General features: G+C 32.6%; 1 protein-coding gene and 1 non-coding gene across 2 annotated transcripts in view; one reads left to right on the forward strand and one right to left on the reverse strand.

Annotated features, from left to right (window-relative positions):
- Positions 1–27415, reverse strand: part of LOC143911007 (uncharacterized) — a 901246-nt gene that overhangs the window by 201459 nt on the left and 672372 nt on the right. The window lies entirely within an intron of this gene.
- TRNAN-AUU (transfer RNA asparagine (anticodon AUU)) lies at positions 16582–16659 on the forward strand. The gene has a single exon. It is a non-coding gene; the product is annotated as a tRNA-Asn (tRNA).

Below are 27415 nucleotides of genomic sequence, written 5' to 3' on the forward strand. Positions count from 1 at the left end.
AAGCTTCCAGAACGGATATGGACCATCCAGAGCTGGTGATACGACATTATTGGGGATCCGTAGCGACGAATTTACGGAGGTCACCCTACGAGCCCTACATACAGATTCGTCTTCAAGCGACTGCGGACTCGGAAAAACTATGTCGATCGCTCAAAATAAAAGAAAAGCCAGAACCGGATCGAAGTTGAGACGTTCGTTAAAATTCGAACATTCGTAAGCCGTGCGTTGTCGGAAATATTATACATTTACGAGTACATATTCATTCATAGTCAAAAATGTTCAAACTAAAATATATATATATATATATATATATATATATATATATATATATATATATATATATATATATATATATATATATATGTATATATATATATATATATATATATATATATATATATATATATATATATATATATATATATATATATATATATAATATATATATGTACAGAAGTCCTTTATAAGGAATCAATTATTATTTATCAAAGGCTGTTTATTTTTAATCTTTTAATAGATTTCTCCTTTAGCACACCATACGCCAATGGATTTGGGTGGCACGCAAGACGCTTCCTATAACCGATGTTAAGTTTCTCGGCCACTTCCTTGATGGTTGGGGTATTGAGATACTCGTGTATCTCAGTATTTTTTGTGAACCACGGAGCTCGAGCTATTGTCCGAATAATAATTCATATAAACGAATACTGTATATAATTAATAATTCCATAAACAAATACTGTATCTTCGAATAAAAAATTTTTTTAGAACTATTACGATAATTCAGAACAATTTGCGTTAACTGTTTAAACACATTTTGATTATTTCTTATGCATTGTACCTGATTTCAAAGATATAGTATCTGCAAATAGCCAATAATGCGCAGATACAGTACCTGCAAATAGCCAATAATTCGCAGATACAGTACCTGCAAATAGCCACAACCATATATTATACCTGAAAATACACTTCGATTGTAGCATATGTATAACAACATGTTATTATATTTATAGGTGTATTAAATAAAAAAAAAAATCAGTGTTGTGTTAGGTTTCTTTTTACTCTAGAGTGTATTATTTAAGCATACCTTTAATTAAAAGTGATTATTTTTATTCAAGATAAAATCGCGCAGAATTGTATTACGGAAGGCGGAAAACCTCCATTTTACGCGTGTATACAAATTGCCCTTCGTACATATACCAACATATATAAGTGAATATTTTTTTATGAAACGCGGAAAATATTCCGCAGGCATATGCGGAATACATGAAAACCGCTGATCCAGGAAGTTTTTATTAAAAAAACCGTTCCTTTTCAGCCTCACCCTTGAGCGTGGAAGATACCCATTGATACAATTCCGCTATTTTTTTTTTTGGGAGTTTTCGATTTTATTAAAAGGTCTTCTACTCGTCGGATAGCCCTTCCTTCCCGCTTCGGCATGGCAAATTTTAGATACAACAACGTCTTAAGCACAGTCGATTGAAAGGCAATATAGGAAAAACGGGACACATGTGCGCCGGCGGTCACTAATAAAGTGGTGCACGAGCGACAAGATGTATCCGTTCGACGAACAGGAAGGACACGCTGTTTTATAGTTATTGCGGCAGTCAGCTAAAAAATAAAGGGACCTGGAGAAAGTGAACTCACCCTACTGCAATGGGAGGGTGGATGGGGTAGGAGACTTGGGAGTAACAATCCAGGAGGAAGATAAGCACCCATAAATACGCATTTGCCAGACAAAAGCGTATGATGCTACGCCGCAGTAATATGTTTTGATGGTGAGGGGCGAAGGCCTAAGCTCTCGTCCTCCCCCAACCCCCCCAGAGTCCTCCCCCGTGACCACCACCCTCTCATTCCCATCTCAACGCAGTTCAGATCAACCGTCACGCCAGTGACGTGCAAACACGACGGACCGATTACAAGACCGCAAGTCTTACAGACAATTTACATACGTAAATCCCGGCGTGATTAATGTCTTCCTATGCTTCCATTCAGTTCCATTACTTTACACTGCACTTCAAGCCTTCGAATTTAGATACGGTGACCATTTGTTCTCATATTTTATAATAGTTTATTAATTTGGGTATTTTTATTTAACCTATGAATGTACGTATTAACGATATTGTGATAATGCGAAAATTCAACTTCAAGATCTATTTTGAACTTGTCCATTTTTACCAAATAATTATTTTTTTCGTTTGTTCAAAATAATGATTTTTTTCGATATCCAAAAAATAGAATTTCATGAAAAATTGTTATTTTAAAATCTTACAGTGTTTTGACCATCTTAGGAAAGTGTATGAACAACAGTCAATCTATTTTATAATATGCATACATACATATAATATTATCAATAAACACTATCAAAAAGCTTTAATTAAAACACTAAAATTAATGTTTTTTAAAGTTCTAGAAATTTGAGTTTTCTCACTTAATTTAGAGCAGTCTAATTCTTCAATGCGCAGTACATTGACAAATTTCTCTCTACTAATGTCACCCCAGGCTTGCTCGACAGCAAAGAGTTTCGATCCTTAATTATTTTCTTGTCGATACCCTCATTCCTGAGGATCGCAAACCTCCATTGGTCTTCCAATGAGGAGTGTGGACGCTCCATAAAATCTCTTTCCAACACTCTCTGCGTCAAGGGACAGCTACTTAGAGGTTATGATTTTGCCAAAACACATAGTTAAGCCAAGAATATCACCAATATATCATTTTATTTAATCTATTGTTATTAGTGAGAAATTACAAAAGCTTGTATATAATATTAAGTTTATACGAAATGGGAGTACGTATATACAAGTTTATACAAGATTTCGATGTGATGTTGAATGAGTTGGTTAATGATTAAACTTCATGTCGGAGACGTTAACTTACTTCAATATTAGCTAGCCTCCCCCCGTTTGTCGGTAAGATATTAAAGCAACCTGATGAGTGGAAGTGGTTCAAAATCAGATCACAATTTTTCTGATCAACAGATCGAAGCGATGTACTACACATATTCATCAAAAAACACATTTCAAAAATAATATATCACTAACTTTTAATAGAATGCGTTGAATGCAATCTTGTAGGCAGGTAGATGTTCAACAGAAGACAAGGCTACGATTGTTGATTAGCACTATTCATGTATGTATACAATATGAATATGTACATACGTGTAACACTAAGGCGGTTCCACTTGCACCTGAAACTAAAATTTTTGATATTTTTTTTTAGATTTATATCAAATAATTTTGCATTTATAAAATAACAAAATTAAAATTTAATAACCTTTAATGGAGTCGTCAAATTGCTAGACAATCAGTAGTCAACTGAATAACAGTCGTTATGAGGCTACTATTTATATATTCGATGAGAGTTTTCGGGCTAAGCAGAACATCTTTCATTTCTTTTATTTGTTTGCAATTCCTTTGTATCGAATCGTTTGCTAACAACTTGGTTGTTTAAAAATGTTACCTTCTTTTTCACGTGAATTTTTTATCATACATTACGTCTTTTTCAATTTGAGCTGTTTTCAATTTCCAAAATTCACTACTTCAATGTACCCTAATGGTTACCTTATAATGGAATATTGAAATGGTTACAAACTTCTCGGACGGAATATGCGTTTAATGTTTTCAAGGAATTAGAGCATCGACTTCGATATACATATATTGAATCGGAAAAATCTCTGTAATGAAATAGGTCGTAGAATAAAAAAATAATTCTAATAAATCTCCAATCCTTTCCCGAAGATTTAATCTGTCATTTCGTATCACAAAATGGCGTTTCGAGTGCCATTTAGATGAGGGGTGGTTTCAACACTTTGATGCGGTCTTAAAATCGTCGGTCCATTAATATCAATGTTGGCAGTTCTCGCACTCATTCCGTTCGGTCATATTTCGTTATTGCACCCCTCTCGGCTGTCAGGGGGATGATCCAGCGATGCTTAAACTTATATCGGAAGGGGTTGTGCTTCGATCGGCCCTCTCTGTTGCTGTCATCCCGGCTATGATGAATGTTGGTGAAGTGATTTGGCAGTGCTACGCGGACGGACGCTTACGATGAATACGAAAAATCGTCGCTTCTGATTAATAGATTTTTTTGAACTAAATTAGTCTAAAGCCATTTTTCACATCGGATTCTTTTCGTCACGCGATTCTGAATTTGAAAGAATTCAAATATATCATCAAATTGGATATTTTTTTATTATAATAAATCTACTTGAATATTAGACATATTTCAAACTGAACTTTTTGAATAAAATTAAGAGATGTAATAACAAAATTATTTTACATTGATTTAAAAATAAATTATATTTTGCACCTATTACAAATTATTTTATTTATTATTATAAGTATTTTTGTTTCACCTAAACATATGTACATATGTATTACGTAAGATTTTACAGATATGTATGTATGTTTGGATAAACATGTACCTGATGCTTTATGGAGGGGATATAGAGAAAAAGACAAAAAAATTAACTATAGAGTTCAGAAAAAATACGATACTTTTTCTTTTGTCAAATAATTCAAGATTGCACGATTTTATTGGACACATAGACTTTCATCAAAAGACTTTAATGTACATATGTATTACGAAAAAAATAAAATAAAACGAAATTATTCAGCAAAGTGATGATAAATGTATACAAGGTACAGATATTTATGATGTTTAATTAATTATTGGTATTGTTTATTTATAAAATAAACAGTAATCACGAATTCATGATACTTTTGATATTAAGAATGTACATAGTGGGAGTGTATAAAAGTCTATAAGCTGTTTTTTTTTACGGAAACCGTATTTTTATCATTCTTTTTTAAGCTTATTTATTTTTTCATTTAAGTGGGACTTTGAATTTTTTTAAAATTAAAATGAAGAATACATATTCATAAAAAATAAAATTAAAATTGCAAGAGAGCGAGCCCTTTAAAACTTATTTTTCTCCACCTCACGCATCTTTCAAATGCGGCTTACACGGTCGTTTCTCAATATGAAAATTCGCACGCCTCACGTCTCTTAAATGCAAATTCGACATAAAAGGGAGAGTCCAATTTGTGAAAATATTCCTAAAAGTTTTTTTCGGCGTACGTGCCCTAGCCGCGGCACCAGACGATCGCCCGTCAAAAATTTATTTAACAACAGAAAAAGCAAGTAAGCCCTTGGCCTTGAGGGGTGGGAAACGCTTTGATATCCGCGCATCACCAGGATGCTGCGCACCCCCTCCATTTCGAGGGTTGTTTTAGGCCCTTTGAGGGTGGGTGGGAGGACAGAGAAGACAGTCGGAGGGTCGTAGACGGCATGAGGCCGCAGGCCATGTAAACGTAACCCATGTGCTGGGATCAATTATCCGCGTATACATCAGAACTGATCAACTTCGGACCTTCCAGCTATTTTTCCTCGAAAGATCAACAAACATTTCCCGGCGGTTTATGTAACTAAAATTAATTTCCTCGCCGAAGAAAAATACGAGCTAGAATACAGTCGTTGATTGTATAATAATTTGATACAGCCAACCCTTGCAACGCTAGGCAACAAGTTTAAACAACAGCAACGCGTGCCATTGTTACCAAATAAATTCGAATCAAATTACTTAATAAACTTCTTCAACATACAACAATCAATATCGAATTTCAACACATTTATCGCATTGAAATAAAATTTTCGGAATTAATTTCACCACAGAATATACAAGTTTGAGTCAACAACCTGCTATGGGTTACTCGTATCGTATCGACCCCATATTACATAGTTAGTTTACATATAAAATTTTTTTAATTCATTTTTTTTTAAATCGGCTGTAGACGTATATAACATTATTATATCTGATATATTCTTTTTTATTATTTATTTATTTATACAGGTGTACACCGATTTATTTTTATTTTACACGATATCTATGGTCAAACATTGTACCTATACATAAGTATTGTAAGTATTATTCAAGGCCAACTACAAAAATCAATTAATAAGTATAGAAACATCAATGGACAAATTTGTGGTATTTTATTTATCAACAAACTCGAGATGTTTTTATATATTATGCAATATTTGTTTTATATTATGCAAATTTTGTTTTTTATTGTGTTTTATTTTCAATTAATTGTATCATTAGTTTTTGCTATTTTGCTATTTAAGACGAAAACAATAGAGATTACTGGCGTCCATTCCGTTTCATCGACTTAAAATATTTCGAGACGTTGAAATTGTATATTTACGAAAATGATTTAAACAGTAAAATGCTTATTTTATGAGATAAACATTAACTATTAAAAAAATATAGTAAGTAAATTTTTTAACGTTATTTTTAAGTATTTTAAAGGAATGTTAATAGCTTAAAAATCTATGAATTATTATAATATGTCTCTTATGTGTATTAAATATATTAAACGCATACAAAAACATTTTTAAACATATATAGACTCTTGTTAATGCAGACAAAACTCGAGAAAACGAGTTTCGAGAAAAGTAAAGTCATTAGAACGGAGTGTATCGAGATTAGTAATGTCTAAAAAATTTACCTTAAAACACACGTGCATATTGTATATACACAAACGTACAAAAATTATTGTATTTTGGGAAAAAATATTTTATTCCTTTCACCAATGGAGAGAAAAATAATTTTTCGCCATCACAACTGTTTTTCTTTTGGTTATTTATTTTGAATCTAGAATTATGATATTTATTTCATTTGTTTTTGACATCATTGTATACATATGTATATGTATGTATTAAATCGAAACGCTTTGAATAATTTATTTGATCAACGATTAAAATAATAAGTTTCCGGGAACTTCTCAAATATACTTGTAAGCAATACGCGTAAAATGGGGAAGTCAGAAGTTCATTATGTAGGGTCGTTACAGCGTCACCCCGGACAATTAAGCCTCTTCTGCGAGATAAATCTTGACGGGGATGCTTTAATGGGTAAACGCCAGGATATTTCCGATGTGTCCGACAATGTGCTCGTCCCCGCAGTCTGTGTGTGTGCACCGAGAGCAAATAAACCGAGACGAGGATACGTGATTCCATAAATAGACGGGATCTCAGGTTCTGAGGGGCTACTAATGCAACTCTAATCGGAGGCTGTGGATGAGGGTGTGGTCTGCGGTAACCGCCTATGGCAAGCACGTGATAGCAGTTCGGCCAACGGAAACATTAAGTGGCGAGTGCATCTAGCGAAGTTCGACCGAGTAAAACAACATTGGATCATGTTCCTGTTTTCTTTACGGTTCGTAGTGGATGTGGGTACATTTGATATGTACGTATGTATGTATGTACATATGTATGTACATACTAAGTAATATAATAGTTGGATTGTCGGTTGGTGCTCTTTACTCCATTATGCGCCAATGAGTCATTGCACTCAATCAAAATAACCCTCTAATGACTGAGAAGTTATGACGCTATTTGAGCTATGGAAAAATTGAGAAATGGTTTTGTATGGTAAATTTTTTAAATGTTCTATTTACATATTAAGTTTCAAATTTATTTGAAATGGATGCAACGAGCCTACTCTCAGGTTTAAATCCAATTTTTATCAATTTCACAAGGGTACATCGAAATCAGCGAGTTTTGGAATTCGGAAACACCTAGAGGTTGGAAAGTTGTTATGTATCATGGAAAATTCGTAAAAAAATATTTAAAAATTCCAAAAAAAAATGTTAACACTACCACCAGCCCATTCAAATTCGTAAAAATCGTGAATTTTAGCGTTTTCCGAAGTTATTTTTGTAAAGTGTTAGTAGTTTATTATTCAATATTATCTCATATAGGATGTTTGTCATATTGCTAAGGTACGAAGAAAAACTGAAACTTTGTCACGCGTACTATTAAGTATTGGCGTCTCCAGACTAGGGTTCGCAATACCGGTATTTCGGTTTACCCGTAATTCTTCAACATTTTGCCATCGGTAAATACAAATAATATAAATTTTAAAATTTACCGGTACTTACCGGAAACTATTTTATCGCCAATTAAATACTTATGCACGTATTTAATTGCATAATATTAAAAATCGATGCAAATGGCTAATATTGTGGATTAGGTTGCTTGGAATTTGTTTGTTTTCATTGTTAAATGTGGCAATTTTAAATTGATAAATTCACTGGGAACACCGTCCAACCAAATCGTAATAAATGCTATCAAACGGTTATTTCAATATTATGATCGAAACATTTAAATATTTTAACTTTAAACAAATAAATATGAAAGGTTAAAAATGAAAAATAAAAAATAAAATTTATTTATTGTTACGAATTTACTTAAATGCTTTTATATAACACTAGTTGTTTTACCCGGCTTCGCTCAGTATTTGTAATATAAACAGCTTAAACATGGCGAATCTAATAGTACGCAAATATTCATTTGTTTTTTTATTAAATTTATTTGAATCGAAAAATCAATAATACTCAACCCATCGAATCGTCATAGAAACTGACTTGTTTTCGATTCCCAACCAACAATACTTACAAAGTCTCTTTCGAAATTATATATTACATCGTTCACCTGAGATTTTTAATAACAATATTTTTTAGGAAAAGTAACTATATATGTATGTATATGTATGTATGTATGTAGTAACCAAAAAAAAATGTTTTATTTTACCGGTAAATACCGGTATACCGGTAGTAAGAAATATCATTTACCGTTTACCGGTTTATGACATTTGACGGTAAATTGTTATCCCTACTCCAGACATGTCACAATAATGAAACAATCAAATTGCTTAGTTCTCAATGCATATAATGCAAAGCCAGCAGTTTGGCTTAGTGGTAGCGTATATATTTAGCACCACTGAGGTCAAAGGTTCGAGTCCTCGCCATCTGCAGGTTAGATTTGGGGGTTTTGTGACTCCAAATCGATCGTTTCTATATCAGAGTTTGCCAATTTTATCTGATCATTGCTGAAACGGAAAATTAAAATATAAATTCTAATATCAATTCCTTCGCTTTGTTTAAAGCAACTAATATAAATAAATAATTTAATACACATCCTTAGTCATATTAATATGTATGTAAACATGTGTTGGGTTATACTTGCGATCCAATCAAACCCAGTTTCATTTGATTAAAATACTTTCAAGTCCTTTAATATGTATTTAAGGATTTCGTTCACGTTCGATAACTCGATAAACGTCGGGGGATTGCACACGAGACTTAAGGGGGCTGTTTTTTTCATTCGAAACTCTTCTTGAAGAGCCCCATAAAGTTAATGCGTCGATGCGATGGAAGAATGACGTGTTTTAAAGCATTATTTCATCGGAGTGCGTGCGTAGACTACGCCCCTGTCGAATAACGCACCATTGAACATCCCTGACGAATCCCGTGGCGTATTGATCAAACCTGGTATGTGCGTTCCCTCTCCTCGAATTTGTTTTGGTTCACATATTAAAGTATTATGTTGCGATAAGAAAATGTTTTCTTCGAAATTCAAGGGGACGAGGCGCTGCGTAAGGGTGGGGCTTACACAGAAGAGCACGAGATGAGGGGCTCGGTATGGCCACCCTAAGGTTCAGGATTACATCCCTAAGACCGACGCCCGTCTAAGGATAATTCCTGCTAAACGACGCCGGAGATGTGATCTGATGCGATAAAGCGATGGATCGATGGTCAAATTAGAGGAGTGGGTGGTCATCGCGGCGGAATAATAACCCAGGCTAGTAAGGCTTCAAGGGACACGCTGTCGCTTCCAGATTTTCCTCAGATTTCCCTCAATCTGAGAATTCGACGACGGGGAGAGAGTGCAGAAGCTTTCCATTGTGGCTTGGACGAGGCAGTGATTGAAAAAGTTCCGATCGAATCGACAAAGAAATTGGTCTTCATTCAGGTGATGCACGCCCAAATGCGATTTTTGGGTAAATATAATGAAAATTGTATATTATATGTATGTATATATAAATATAAAATATTTATATAGCAAAAATTCTATTGATAACTGGCTTACCTCGATAAAATAAACGAATTTTTGTTATTAATCCACAAGAATATTCGAAATATGAATTTTCTAAGTGGAATTTTATTTAATTCTCATATAAAGACAATTTCATATATTAACCCTATTAATTCAATTCAGATTCGTGTAATTACGAATAAATACTAGTACTAGCTTTAAGCTCGCAATTTTACCGATTTGATATTCAGCACACTTCCAATTAACCATTTTAAACGAAAGCAAAAAATAGTGTGGCCAGAACACTATCCCAATAAACATGTTTCAATAGAAAATACTCAATATACAATAGTATTAACAGTGGGAAAAAATCCCAAGTGAAAATACGTGCACCGACCGAACAACACGAAGATATAGAAAAATTGCTCGATTTAAAATACACATACATACATATGTATATCTCCAAATCTCGAGCCAATCAACATTTTAATTACCAGATTCATATTTACTAGGCATAGATAAATAAGAAAAGTCATATCTCGTCTCTGAAACATTTTTCGTGTCGAATAGTGTAATGGGTTGTTTCTGAGTGATACCTATGGTATTAAACCTGTGCATAAATAAACTTATAGATTACACATTTTGAAATCATATTTAAATATTGGTGACAAATAGTAGGAATCGTTTCAACAATGAAATCAGATACATTGGAAAACTCTGATGACAAACGATCGACTTGGAGTCAAATATCCAAGTCTGACTAGCAACACTGCAGCAATACTCCAAATAAATTATTTTAAATCGAAGTCAAACCAGGGCATGAACCCGGGAGCCTGTAGGTTGTTGACATTAATTGTGTAGGTACATATAATTTACATGTATTTGGATATTTTATAAGTTTGCCCTACAGTCTCGCTCTCAGTCATTACGTGAGTGTTGTTAATCTCAATGCCTTTATTTAGAAATATATAGTTTTTTTTTAAATAAATAATGGAACGACTTAATAATAAGTTGAAAATAAATATCTAGATTCATCTTCATCAAGACGTGAAATAAAAGACTAAAATGTTGACAAGTAGGACATGTGCGTGGCTGAAGAACTGCAGATATGAATACATGAAGTTCAAATATTAGGTGGAATATGAATGTTATATTTATTTCTAAATAAAATATATATTTACATATACATTTATGCACATATAAAACAAAACGACTATAAATGCATTTTAAGCACTTGTTGCACTTTCCACAGTCAAATTAACACATACTAAAAACATGATAAAAAAAACAATTAGTTACGAGCACCCCCGTAGAGGAAACTTGCGAGAAAACTAAACGAGAATAAAGCAAACAAAACTTCGCATTATTTTACTATGAACTTATTTCGTATAGTACTCGTATACGAATGCGAAATCGTCTGAGAAATCTCATAACGTCACTGCATAAGTGTACAGTTGTCGCGAAAATGTAAATAAAGATCAAACGGCCTTAAAATGAAAGATAGAAGAAGACAGGTATATGCTAATGCGGAATGGAAAAGCCAAAAAGAAAGAAGGCCAGAGAGGGGAATTGTCTTTAACGATGATTGATGGTCACAACGAAGCGAGGCTGTCATCAATATCAATCAAACGACACTGCACCGCAGCGTTATGCATCCAACGGGAGTTTTCCCTCCAGAAAGTGCATACATTAACAAAAACGAGTTCAATTTTGATACGAAATCGAAATGTGACTTTACTCCCATTAGAGGTTTTGTCCTTACGCGTCTTGGGGGATATTTGTGCAACGTGAGCGGTGCATGATATTGGTCTTTTGAGGTACCTCAAAATCAATAAACGTAGACAGCCCTCGAGCGTGGGCAAATGATACATGGCAGACATCATGGTATTGTTGCAGTTGCTCATCCATCACGAGTCGCTGCCGGGAATAGTGCTAATGAAATGTTGCCTGGTCTATTCCCCGAGGTCCTTCTGGAAACCCTCTAGATATCGCATCAATGCGATATGGCGTGGGACTCGTATATAATGGCGAGATTCTACTCACTGAAATTTTATAAAAAAATATTATTTATGTCCCGTTGGCAACCGGGAGGGTGAAATTCATTCAATTTAATAAAGTTCTTGATTAATAATTTTAATACGAATTTTAAACTGAATAAAAATGGCGATCGACATATCAACGTATCGAGCAACAAAAATCAAATCACGTTTTAAGGTTACCAAAGTGGAAACTAAAAAATATTTGACACATTAAGTTTCAATATGATAATGATTTTTGTTAGTTCGGTCTCTTTATGAGATATGAGGGTTTAAAAGAATGCGCAGTTTTTTGGCTTTTGTGGTCTTACACAAAACTCAAAATCTAGTATTGCTGTGCTCAAAGTGAGCATTGGAATCAATATTCATATGTTTTTTCTATTGATTGAAAATTTTTATTGCTTTACAATATTTATAGTTAATTATCTAGAAAATTTTAAAAGTCAAAAATATATACATATGTAATAATTTTTTACACTTTTTTTATCGTTTCATATAAGCGTTTATAATTGAAAGTGGCGGAACTCCAATTTTCAGTTCCAAAAACACTTTCTGTTTGACTTAATTCACAAATTGTTTTGACTCAATTCACTTATTTTAATTCAATATGTCCAGAATCTCGGTAAAGCAGAATAAACGTATTACAGGCCAAGAGTATTTTTAAATATTGTTAAACGCAAAACATTATATTTAATTTTTTGCGAGATATTTCTCGAAATGTAGGTAAGTGGAATTATGCCCCTTTCAATATTAACGGCTCATATATTCATTTATTTTATGTCATTACGATCACAAGGATTGCTTTTCTATTTCAATATTTTTTCTATCTAAGCGTACTAACTTTAGTGATTAATGATTTTAATTTGTTGCATATATTGATGTACATTTTGTCTAAATATTTCAATATGATATTTTTTTCCACTAAAGTAATCTTCTTATGATTAGGTTACATATGTACATACTATCCTCATGTTGAGCATTTTCATGATTATTGTGGAACTACAAAACTGGTGTAATCTTCTTATATACATTAGTTATACTACTGATTCGAAGCAAAACTTTCTCGATTTTGAATAAAATTTAATTAAAAGCTAAAAATAGCCAATCGCGTAAAATTAAATCTACGAAACAAGATACATCGTAAATTTGCGTTTAACATTACCGGAGAGGCTCAATAAGAATATTGAATGTCCTTATTTGTGAAATATTAGCTTACATACATACATACATACATATAAGCTTATTGTATGATCTTATGTATATTGATAACGTACAAGTTTGTCAAATTCTGTTAATATTAAAAGATACATGGTTCCTAATATAAAATATTTTAAATGGCTTTATGATATTATTTTAAAACTTTATAAAAATATGTCACGGTTGAAAGTGGCCTTTGACGTGACTGGCTTTATTTTTTCTTCCTTTTTTATGCCCTTTGAACGTCGAGTCCCGAATGAATCGTAAAAACACTTTGCAGCACACGGAGGGCGATTCATCCCTGAACAAACACACACCACTTTATTATTTTTTCACATTACTCAATTTTGGGTGGTTTAAAATTTACGAATGTACATAGTCTTCTAGTAGGTATTTCGATCTGGTATATTCCGATTTTAACCTAGTATCGTACGTTGTGTATGTTCAACAATTCAAGAATACATTATACAAACCTAACGTCAACTGTTAATTAGACAATGAATTAAATATACAAGTAGAATTTGAAATACATAATTTCTTATGTGTTTTTAAATTTCCAATGTCATTTTTTGATACAAAAGATAAATCATAAAGTGTCAAACTGTTAAAAAGAAATTCATCTATGAAAATGCAAATGCAATTATTCGACTCGGCTTCGTAGCGGGGGTCCCCCTCGCTCCACGAATGCAAACTGCGATATTAAAGTTCTTATTAGAATTTTTATATCTGGGGGGTGTATTGGAAAATCGAAAAACAGGGGGTGGGTAGATGTGGGTGGAGGTTTGGATAGTAAAATGTGAACGGATTCAAGAGTGCATTATCCAGCGTTGCCCTCGCAATCAGTCATCGTTATGCCACATAAGAATATCTATGTACATATAGTGTATTGTAATGAATAGGTTGGGGAATGGTTTTTGAAATATATAACACTGCTAAATTCCATTTTTGAATAATGGTGCCCCATAAATTGAATCAATTATTTGTCTATAATAATAAAAACTTAAAAACTATATATATATATATATATATATATATATATATATATATATATATATATATATATATATATATATATATATATATATATATATATATATATATATTTATATATAATATTTTATCAAAAGTTAAGTTAAAAGTGACTTACTATCGAATTCATTTTAATTTAAAATATTTATATACAGCATACGACTACGATAATAATTATTCACGTGGTAAACTTTCATTCATTATTAGTACGAATTATTGATATTAGATAATCGAAATGGCTTCAATATACATACACAATACAAATAAGTATCAATTTGGGTGAGCTAAACATTTGAAACATATTCATAACATACTCAGATTAAACTAATTTAGTAGTTTTTAGAAATTTCTTGATTAATAAATAAGTATTTTAAGTAAGTCCACTTTTCTTCATTTTAAGAAATATCTTTTGCGTTTAACAATATTTAAAAATACATACTGGTGGTCTCTAATACGATTATTCTGCTTTTCCGAGATTCTGGACATATCGAATAAAATAAGCGATAACAATTTTATTTTTCGAATATCGTTAAAATACAATTAATTTTAATTAAAATATGTATATATATTTAATTGTTTAATTTAATATGAAAAGAAAAAAAATGGTTCAAAACCTCGCTAAATAAAATTATTATAATTACGTATTTTTATATGTCGAGAAGGAATATTTCAATTAATGTTTAAAAAAAAGGCAAATTGAAGAAATGACTTTGGCTTCGTGGTTGAGACCGTGAAACTCAATTAGACCTACATTTGTATATGAAGCTATTTGAGATCGCGGGTCAACACGCGGCAAAGTCGTCTCTGACGAAAAATTAATTTATCGATTTTTATCGATTCATTCATTATGTTCGGCCAGCGTTAGGACACACACACGTAGATTACCGTCTTTACATATTACAAATGATCAACAGCTTAAGGTCAAGCACTGCAAGGAAAAGACTACTTCCATTCATACTATACAGCACCGCCCGTTTGTGGTACGTTTATACTTATTTTGGACGAGTGCAAGGCGAAATGGGCTTATATAAATATGTACATATATACTACAGAATGCGACGGTACGACGCAATATTGCTTGTGGGTGATACCATTTTTGGGGTGACACCAGATTGTTCAAATTGAAAAACGCTAATTCGACATACATATTCGTTGTATGACGGTCCTCGAGCGGCTACAATCTTCATTGCAATTTCTGCATATATACAGCTTTCTACATATATACAGCTTTCTGCATATATACAGCTTTCTGCATATATACAGCTTTCTGCATATATACAGCTTTCTGTATTTATACACATTTCTGTATTTATAAAGCTACCACGAAATCCGTCTAGTGCAACTATATATAGCATAAAAAATGAGGCCTAATTGACTTTTGTTCGAATTCCTGAGAAATCAGTGTATGAACCTAAAGGTAAGAAGCTTAACTGATTCAGTCAGACGGAGTCGCAATCCAAAAATAACGTGTGAACTTAGTTTCTCTTTTGGCACTTCTCTCTCGTAGGTCATAACAATTAACAAATAATTTTAAATAATTATGTTTTATTTTTCTAATATGAAGTATTGTTACTTTTCATTTAATATCAATACTTTTTGGCTCGGAATTTACTTAGAGTCTTAAATATTTCCGGGGTTGTTTTATAAAGTTTCAAATGTGCATCAGATGACACCACGCCACTGAATACGGGTGAACTCTCCACTGTGACATCACGTCACAGTGGAGAGTTCCGAATATTTCCACAATGGCCAAAGAAGACCGGTTCTTTTCGATACGTTTTGGTAACATGTACTGCTGTCTAATATGAATGTATGAACATGTCCATATATATTATACTCTCTTCCATTCGGGCCTCGCTGTGATTATATTTTTTTTTATTTACATTTTGTTTTATTTTATTTTACTTTTTCTTTTTCTTTCTCCTTATGTACATTTTTATGTACTATTTTAATTTTGTTCAATGTGAAACTAAGAATTGGATTTATCGATTTTATTTTTGATTTTTACACTTTTGTTCATTTTTTTTTCTGATGTATTTTTTTTCTTTTGTTACTTTTTTTTATTTTATTTTATCATGTTTTTCTGCTTTTGCTTTTTTCTTTTTATTTTATATTTTACTTGTTTTATCTTATTTCATCTTTGTTTTTTCTTTATCAAATGTAGGCCATTGTGGCGCATTAGGTTCTTCCTGTAATGCCACAAAAGTTTTTTTATATTAAATAAATAAATAATTAAATAAATAATGTACTAGAGAATATTTTGTACTGTTGTTTACGTGCAGTTGCTGGCTTGAGTTGTACTGGTATAAACGAATAATTTCGCAATAGAATTAATGTATTTTTGCAATGCTTATGATTGTCATCGAATTAATACGAATTTGTAATATATTTTTTTTTCATTTTTCAACATTTATACTACGCATTATAGTCCATGAAGAGCACGGGCTCGTTAGCTCAATAGGTTAGAGCGCCAGACTTATTGTTAGACAGGAGGTTGTGGGTTCAAATCCCACACGAGCCGATTTTTTTCAATTATTATATTATTATAATATTATAATATTATAATTATAATTATAATTAAAATATTTAAATATAAAATAAAATATAAAATAAAAAAAAAATATAAAAAAATAAAATAAAATATAAAATATTAAATATTAAAATTAAAAATTAAAATTAAAATATATCTTATATCTTATATACATATCTTATTAGTTTTTTAATACATTTACAATAATTAAAGCAAAAAGTTTTCAAATAAAATAGTATCAAACAAAATTAATTATTATAGGTTCATACATGACTGCTTTGTTTTTTTATTACATAAATTCATTCATGCTACATTGAGGAAAAAATTAGCATACTATTCAAAACCAGCAGCATAGCTCGGACGTTAAGCTTCTGCTTACCGTCAAGAAGGTGCCGGGTTCTATCCCTGAATGAAAATGAATTTTTCAGAGTATGCTGTTGGTCAGACCTGGATTTGTGACTCCAGGTTGATCGTTTCCTATCAGAGTTTGCCAATTTTCTCTGATTTCATTGTTGAAACGGTTCCCGGAAAAAAAATTGGCTAAAATTCCTTCCTACCTACTATGTCACCACTATTTGAAATTTGATGGATGTACAATAAAAATTTATGTACAATTCATAGATGTCTCGTTAATTTGCGAGTTTTTTCAGTGTCTCGCAATTCAACGACTTATAATAAAAAAAAAAAAAAAAAATGCTGCATTTGTATTTGTAATTGGCCAGGAAAGCGCATTGGGATTTTCCTGTAAGGCCTTCCTGGTATATATGTAAAATAAAAATAAAATAAAAATAAAACAAATCAAAATGAGTTATTTATATGAATTGAAACATAAAAATTATATAGTATATATTTTATAGTGGTTTAATAAGGCAACTTGCCTGTAATATTTATTCAACGTTAGAATATCGATACTTTGTGAAGTTTTTAAACCACAGTACTTCAGAAATTTTATTATTCAATTTAAATTTCATCTCAATTAAGTCTCGATTTAATATTAAACGGGATTAGCTTCAAATTTGAAGCACCGAACCAAATATTTTTTCACGAATAAATCACCCCATATACGTGCAAATTTGCAGATCATCAAAGCACGTCATTTTAATACGAAAAAAAAATCAAATATGTATGGATAGTATATATGTATGTAGGTATGTACGTACCGATATTATAATTCCCACCGTGTACGAATTGCACGAGCCAATTTCAGAACTTTGAATTTCGGTCACATTATCATCATGCACGGTCGGGTAAGTGCCGGATTTTGTCAGTGCGCAATTTTGACCGTCACGCCAACGAATACATATCGTAAATCGTTATTAACGATCCACTAACTAACTTGGTCGTTTATTCTCATACGCCGATGCCGTTTCGATTCGTACGGCAAATCCGATGACACTTGCGGGCGCGACCCGCTGATCATGCCTTAATGAGATTATTGCAGTCAGGCGCGGTCAGATGCAGCTCCGGTGCAGCGTGATGCACTCGGCTAATTCGATTACCGATGCACCGACTGTACTAAATATTCATTTTATCAAAACACACCACTTGGACACGTGCGCGTCGGATAACTAAGAGTCAGCGGCCCATCGAAATTAAAATCTCCCCTTCGTGTTTGCTTTTTGTCACTTGTATGCATGTATGTATGTATGTGTGTTTTTTATGTCCCCCTTTTACTATGGTGAATTTGCACATATTAAACTTTAACTTTTAAACTTGTGTGAATGTAAAAGCTTTCGTCATGCTGTAATGACTCATGCGTGAATGACTTGTTAACATACTAGGATTTTCTCTATGCTGAAATATTAATTTTTTTCTATAATTTTTTAATATACCAAATTTAAATTTAATTTCAAAGGTTTTAAATTAAAATCTGTAGATTTTTTAAGTGGACTATTTATTGGGTTCCAAAAAGCGTATACGGTTTATATTGGTGTAGGTATCTTGAGAATCTTAGTTGAGATAATATATAAAATTTAACATTCCTGGCCATTGAACGTCAGAATGATGCATAAAGATGAATGCACTCAAAGTGTGGAACACTGTATGCTTGGCGGGTCTAATGCGAAATATTATTTCACGTTAAATGAATTATCCATTCTTGTAGTCAAGAATGGATAATTCATTGTCGTCGTCATGTTGTCGTCAGCTTGGTACTAGAACTAGGTGTATATGAAAAATGTTCAATTAATTTAAATGAATTTAATACACACATACATACACGTGCATGTAGCTGTAATAAACATAACATTTTTAATCTTATTAAAAATTAATTGTTGACAAATTATATTTAAGTATAGTTAGTTGATATAGTCGAGATAGTAAAAAGATTAAAATTTCAATAAGTGGGACACGTAGCTATGTATATTTATAGAAGGACGATAGAAGCGCTTGAATGGTTCCCGAGAGAGTGTAAAAGGATGCAAGAAAGCCTACAGAGAATATGTGTGGATGAAATTAGAAAAAAATGTGTCGAATGAGATGGATGACAGTTGCTCAAAACAGAAAAGAATATGAAGCGTATTGGAGAGGCTTTCACCCAGCAGTGGCTGGAAAATCCCAGTTTCACCAGTATTCAAAGTAAGAAAATAGTGGCCCTATACTATGATGATGATTTAGCATTTCATATATTTTTTATTGAATTTGTACTATATTTCACAAATATTGTACTATACACTTATATATGAAACGTTTCTCTTCATTGCTATTATAATATTGGCAATATCCGAAGTATTGTTAACCGTCTTTAATGCATTCAGAGCGATAACAATAAGCGACATCCTCTGTATGTGAGTATATTCTGAATGTGTTTCTAAGGGAATTAGAGGGAGAATGGACCGATTCTTGCTTAGGGGATGGTTCAGTGGGGTAAGTGTGGCCGCGGGCATCTGCATTATCTGCAGTAATGTGATGCACCTAACGATAGCGATTATAATAACGGAGATGTTCGGTTCGTTTGATGGACGATTTGCCCGGCGGCTGGAACACGCGTTCGCTTGTGTCGATCGTGTGCGACGGGCATTAGCCGCGTGCCGCAATATAATTGACTGTACGCGATCTAACATAAGCTTTAATTATTTTAAAAAATAATCCAGCTCTCCGCTTTAATTCGATTATATGTATATACGCATATACTTTGGAACAATAGATCAAATTAAAATTAAAATTTTATTTATCGACATCTATCCGAGCGATTCGAAACTATTTTTCGCACGCATACTTCAAGGTCAATTTGAATCTACATATGTATGTATATAATTGAATTGTGTAATATATGTGTATTTTTTAGAGTTGAATCATGATTTACTCCGACATATGTACTATGTATGTAGGTACAATAAAAATTCACCGATTACACAGTGATATATATACGTATGTATGTATGTAGATATATAATATAATGATGGAAAATTAATCCAACCCACATAAATAAATATGTGCATATGTATGTTTATACATGTGAAAACTGATAATTTATGAATCTTTTTTGGATAAAGTATATAAAATATAGATTTAAATATTCGTTAGTTCATACTGTAATAAACAGTAGCAACTATTTACATTCGTATATATTACTTTTAATAATGGTATGTATTATGTATGTACTTAAACACATATTTTGTATGTGTGTGCATATGTAGGTAATGTTGGTTACTATTATAAAATTTCAAATGTTTGCTTTACGTTCAAAAAAGGTTCACGAAGTTGTGTTGATCAAAATGTTACTCTTGTGGATGGGATCCGTTTTGCTGAACTACACATGTACATACGTTCATATTTAAAATTGCTAAAATTTGAATGAAACTTTTCAATGAAAATAAAAAACTTTCCCAATTTAAACTCAATTTTTTATGAAACGGTAAAAAAATACAATCGAACTTTTTTTTTAAATTCAATCAATGTATCCACCTTACAATTTATATACGGGATATAAATAACAGAATTGGTATGAAATGAACTATTTATTGGAAAATTTATGATTATATTTAACTCCCGGTAAACTTTTCGCTTAGTATTTATCGACAAATTGTTTTGCAAGCGTTGGAATTTTTATTTTATGATATTTTTGCTCGGATATTGAACATAAGAGAGGCTGTTAATTTTATAATATATTTATAATTTGGAGATAATTTAAACATACAAAGTATCTAGTATCATTCAAGTAAACAACAAGGCGCATATGGGCGCGTTTCTGAAAAAAACATCTGACCAACATGAATAATATTTTGACCCGACTTCTTTGAGATTGTATATTGCAAATCCCATCCATAACATTCGTATAAAGGCACATAAACGAATATCAAATTTGAGCATTATTCGTGTGTTTTGAACAACCAATATGAACGATTTTGTATTGCGTTGACGTCACAGAGAGGCTGAAACATCGCTTCATATATAGGTAGATACATACATACATACATAGTCAAAGTAAACCGTACCTTTGCTCATCTACTCTAGTGCATTCAAGAGACGAGGCATTTGAAGTAATTTCCCTGAACATATAAAATTATTAATTTCGCTTTGTGCGCGATTAGAGCGAGCTCGGCTGCGACGAGGAAGCCGCGAAAAGCTCGCTATAGAGAGGCAGGCGTTCGTTAACTGAATAAAGTTCGCCGTGTATGAAAAGTTACGTAAGCCTTTGTCAAGTGCCAAATAAATCGGGATTAGCGAACGAAACTCGGTGTAAAATTCGCGTGTGCCATAACTAAATACATACACATACGACCGATCACGCGAAACTTTACTTTCTACGTTTATATACACAGGCGTGAGCAAAGTTTAAATATTTATTTATGCGAGTGTGTGTATGTGTACGTGGGCAAACGGATCTTTAGTATATAGGAGGTTTGTTCAATTTAACCGAAAAGTAATAAAGATACGTCTTACATATCGCTTCCAGGTAATCTCGCCGCACTTACACATTAAGCTTATACATACATACATACATATAATATTTATAGCGTAAATTCAAGCTTTAAATTACGATGATTATAAATTTAACTCCATCTTTGTTTCAATAAATTTTTTCAGACAATGAATGAGAAAGGCTTTCGGGCTCTGTTCACGAATAATGGCTACAAAGCATTTTTTTTCAGATCAACTTCTTGATAATCAAATTTGGCACACAGTTATTGTTTATCCATCGATGCGAATCGCAAACACCAATTACATTCCAAAATTGGAAGTTTTTTTCCGTTTGTGAATCGACTGGGAAAACAGGGAAGGACCTAAGGAAAAGTTTTCTCCATTGGTTTCGATCGAAAGTTTTATTTGTTTCGTCCCGAAAAGTAAATAATTCAATTTGTTACAGCGGACACTTTTCAAATTATCCCTCTCGGCAAATAAAAAAATGACGGACGTCTGTCTGTCGGACTTTCAATTATATCCTTTGTAATTTATTTTTCAGTTATTTAGATATAATTTTAAATTAAATAAATTTATGGGTTATGTGATAAAGTCCGTTCTCTGACGAAATTAAAACAAATACGGGATTTTGTTTTATATAATAAATATAAGCGTAATTAAGATGTAAATATTTTGCCAAATATTATTGTTAAATTTAAGCAATGTGAATAGTAATAGTAAATAAATTTGTCAAAGAACGTAAAAAGTTTAGCAAACTGTATAACATTCTTGGAATAAAATGTGTAAAATCTGAATTTGATTCAATTATCATAGCCAAGAGTAAATCTCAAGAGAAAAAGAGTAAATCTTAAAATGTCCAAAATCAAAAACAAAAAAATCCTGGATTTGTATTTGAAAAAAACAGAAAAAATATTCCGTTCGTTAGTAATAAATTACAATGTGAATTTGATTCGTTTTTAATTTATGAATAATGGAAATGTACTCATCAAATAGAGAATATCAATATCAAAATGCGATAAAAACGTCATATTAAAATATAGGTCAAAGTGAAATATACAATAAGAACTCGAATTATTTGACATTTTAGGGTCATTTATTTTACAGAAAATATATGAAGATAGAAAATTTGATTGATATTTAGGGTGAAAAAAAAAATAAGGAACGATTTATTTTTCAATCATCGTCATTGGTATTATTATTATATATAATAAAAAAGAAAACATTTTTATTGCAAATTGTAATTTTTTCCATTTGTTATAGGTACACGAAAGTCATAGTTTTGTTGGTTTGCGTAATTGTTATAAAGCTGAATAACATTTTGCATGCCCGGTGAATTTTTATTTTAAATATGCACATAGCCCATAGTGTAGTATAGTGTATAGCCTTTACAATACAATAAAGCGTTCAGCTCACATTAAAAACAGCTTTCGTCCATTGTATCGGAGTTGAAATCCATTATTTTTTTAAAGGAATGAATTTTGATTGAAATTGATAAAAAATGGCTTTATTTAGAGGCTATATTATACAATCTGGAATATCTATCAGCTTTCTAAAAAATAATTATATGAAGGTTCTACCACACTTCTACTTATGTATGTATGTTCATACATACATATGAGCCGTTATATTTGAAAGTGGCATACGTCCACTTTTCTTAATTTCAAGAAATATTATGCAAAACATTATATAATATACATATAATGTTTTGCGTTTAACAATATTTAAAAATACTGGTGGCTTGTTTTACGTTTATTTTGCTTTACCGAGATTTCGGACATATCGAACTAATAGAATTGTGAACAGAAATTGTGCTTGGAACTGAAAATTGGACTTGTTTCACTATCAAATATTGAAGATTACATAATCGTTTTTGGAAAATTGAATTGAATAAAAATATACTGATTCTAAATCTGTAGTGCATAAACAATAAATTATACATATACATATGTACATGTTATATTTATATTATATTTTTAAATCATTTTATTAGTCACCTATTTTTCGAAGTGTACATTACAAGTGTACATCACTTTATTTTAGTATAAATGATTTATGGTAATTAGTTGTATATAATTAATTTTGTTACACAGTATATTATATGTACATATATGTAGTAGTTTTAAGGTTTACATTGAAAAGGGAGTGTATGTATGTTGGAGCCAATGTCAATATTGGAGGGTGCGAGAGCACCTGAGTGGCAAAAGGCAACTGTGTAAACTTTCAATGGGGTGCAAAATAAAAGAAATGACTGAAGAGGAGTTGAGGGTGGATATGGAGGGGAGGGGAGGAGGAGGACTTTAAAATGACTGTCTGGGGATTAACGACGTATCGGCCACAGAGGGTGCGAATTAATGCAAATGAAACATCTAGCTCGATGAATGATGGCCAGATAAGCGTGGATAAATATATTAAAGTGCAAGGAGAGGGAGGAGGGGTGACACGGAGGGCGTCACCGAAAGGGTTAAATCGCGAAACTCGAGCGAGTGCAACTGACGCTTCGCAAGGCGACGGCGTGTGATAAATTTGAGTGGGGACGGGGGTTTAAAGGTTTCGGATTAGACTTTTTCCTTTGAACACCTGACCAAAACTTACGCTTGGGTCGTTAAAGGGCCAACGTCCTGTATTGGCTTAACTGTATTAGGCAAAGGCCGTCGCATTTCCGAAGTATTGAAGCTCTTCTGAAGTGCGGCACTCGCTTGGCGGGTTTCAATCGAGCAATTGCCCAATAATTTGAATACGGGGCTTAACCCTTTCGCCGCGGCAAAATTGGCGTGAGACAGGTGAAGTGCTACACTTAAGTACATACATATATTATACAAAATACCACTATATACGAACATCTCTTAGGAATGGCCTATTTTACTGCGCACAGTGGGAAGGGGGGGGGGGATTCCTAACGTTTTTCACAAAGTTCAACATTGCAATTGTATTTATTACAGCTAGCAGTGAAAAGGCAATTAGTTGGTTAAAATGAGCTTCTATTATATATACGAGGTATGTAAATAAAGTAATGGGACTGGTAGAATTTTTCTTCTCATGGTGCCTTATCCGTTACCGACTGTTGGCAATCACAGTATTACAATGCAGTATTACTAAGATGTCCTTCTTCTTCTGGGACCTCTTCTTTCGCAGATCTTTAAATAATAAGATGAAGGAGTTGATATGTCTCAGGGTGTATTATGTATCCAAAGTAGCATTAATAAGTAGATAACTGATAGCATTGGATTTTACAAAATCACATTTTGAAATATTAACTGCTGCTTAGCTCGTTTTTAGCATTAACATACGTTAACGTTAAGCCCCGAGAGGTTAACGGATTCGATCCAGTGGGTTGACCTCGATTGCAACGAATTTATTTCTAATATAATCTGTAGTGCTTATGGTCAGACTTGGTTATTTGTGACTTCAAGTCGATCGTTTCCTATCAGAGTTTGTGAATTTATCTGATTTCATTGTTGAAACGGTTCCTCCATCAAATTGCAAAACCATCCTACCTACTATTTCTCACCACTATTTAAATATGATTTCAAAAATTTGTAATATATAAGTTTATATATTTACAAGTTTAATACCATATGTATCGCTCAGAAGCAACCTATTATAGGAAAATATATTTTTTTATAAGAAATAAAATAAAATATTCATTATCGAATAGGCTCATCCCTTAAAATCCTTCATTATTGCAGTCTATCGACGTGGGAAATTAGCCAAATCATCTAATTACAATTTCAAAAAGTATGGGACACGTTACAATATAATCAATCTTATTAGACTTCTTACAAAGTAATATTCGAAACGTATGATAACAATTCGTTACATTTTTATGTGATATATACAATTTTAATTACATTAACCCAAAAATCGCATTTTGGCAAAAAACATTCTACCCACCACTATCTATTTGAATTCAAAATTTTTAAATATATAAATGTAAATGTTTAATACCATATATGTATGTCGTTCAGAGGGCAACCTGTAATGAAATAATGGGGTAATATAAATTAAAAAAAATAAAACAAACTTGTTGCATGATTAAAAAACTTCATCTATTGTTTTTTGCGTAAAAATATAGAAGAGTTTCCGAGATCGGTGTGATAGTGAGTAGTTGTTCCATCACGAGCCAATCCCGAATGAAGCGTCAAACAAATTCGTCGAATATTTATATACAGGGTGTACTCTCAGCATAAAGAGATCATTGGTCGATGGTACGCGAGACCTTATTGGTTGATGTACATATACGGCTTGTTTATACGCTTAGACCTTTTTGGCACGAACGCGCGATCAAGTGGTCAATGCTAGTAAGCCAGTGATCGAAGAGCACCAATGACCTAATCTCTACGTTACACTATGAACAAAAATAAAATAAAAACCCAAAGGAACTTAAAAGTGACACAGTCGACTGGAGTGCAGTAACTTGGAATTATCATTTTTAAAATCAATTTCCCTGATTATAAAAATGATTTGTAAAGGTCATATATAAAATCTCAGTCCGCGTTAGTACACGGAGAAGAAATAATTTGAACTTATGACGGAATGGAAGCCGTTAAAAACAATAGTTTCCTTCGCCGTCTTGTCGAGAAAAACTTGGCGAATTGGTTCGCAGTGGGGAGAATCCCGTAAAACGTGACTTTCAAACGACGAAAATTTCCACGTCGTAATTTAATATGCGTGGAAAAAACGTACATCAATTCAACGAGGAATAGGTACGTGCAAATTAATTCGAAAGGAAAATCTATCGAGCTCGTGTAATTGCCACAACAGCAATCTCGTTAACATAATCTAATTAAGATAATAGCTGTTACGTTAAGAAGGCTTTGCGCAAAATTACCCTCGACAGAAAGAGAGAGAGGGAGAGTGAGTGAGACAAGGAGTGAGTTAACGAAATGAAAACAGTGCGAGTCATTTAACGATACTGAGATCGTTATGTGGCATATGTGTGTTCATTTGAGACGAAAATGTGACGAGATTTTGAACACAAGTCAATCAATTTTCAATTAAAATTTATTTTGGAACAGTTAACACACTCATCGGAATATGCAATCTAAATTTAAATATATACATGTAGATCAGAGCTACATTGTGGGAATTGAACTTAGAACTTTACGAGTAGAAAAAAAAAAACAATTTAATAGTTAAATCCAGATACATTTAGAATCACCCAAAGGATTAAAGGATACGTTGACGCCTTGTCACTATCGCCGTTCGGATACTTTGCCAGCTTAGCGGCTACAATCTCATTAAAGAGATTCGACTTAATTCGTTGCAATTTACGTCGACCCATTATGCGGCCCTCATTCAAATGCAGATCGCTTTGTGGTCGCGTTTTCAATTACGTAGACGTTTCGAGAACGCCTCCTCTATTATTTATTATTAATAATAATAACAACGCGTGTGCAAACAATGCGTGTGTTATTAACGGGGCGCACGCGGCCGACAATGGGTTATTTGACGCGGATTCGCGTCACCAGCTTCATGATACGTTTATTATGCGCGCACAAATATGTACATATGTATGGGTGGTTCGGATTAGTTTGTGGGAATATTGACGTTGTGTATTGTTTTGTTACATGGAGCTGTGGTTTTTGTAGTTTATTTCAATTTCGGGATTGGTTTCAAAGTGAAAGTCTACCAATTAATGCATATACAGACAGATTAGGTCTCGCGTGTGTGTAGGAGTCAATTTGAACGTTCAAATCAAACAAAAGTAAAGACAAATAGTTTTTGAATTACAAACACAGACAGGGGGGAGAAAGATTTCATTTGATTCCGATCCCCCATTTATTTGTAGAAAGGCACTCGAGTGAAATGTCTATTGGTATTCATTCGAATGTCTTATATAATACATACATACATACATATGTAGCTTATGCTTTAAACATATAAT

This window comes from Arctopsyche grandis, chromosome 4, assembly GCF_051622035.1.
Source record: "Arctopsyche grandis isolate Sample6627 chromosome 4, ASM5162203v2, whole genome shotgun sequence".
In the NCBI taxonomy this organism is placed as follows: Eukaryota; Metazoa; Arthropoda; class Insecta; order Trichoptera; family Hydropsychidae; genus Arctopsyche; species Arctopsyche grandis.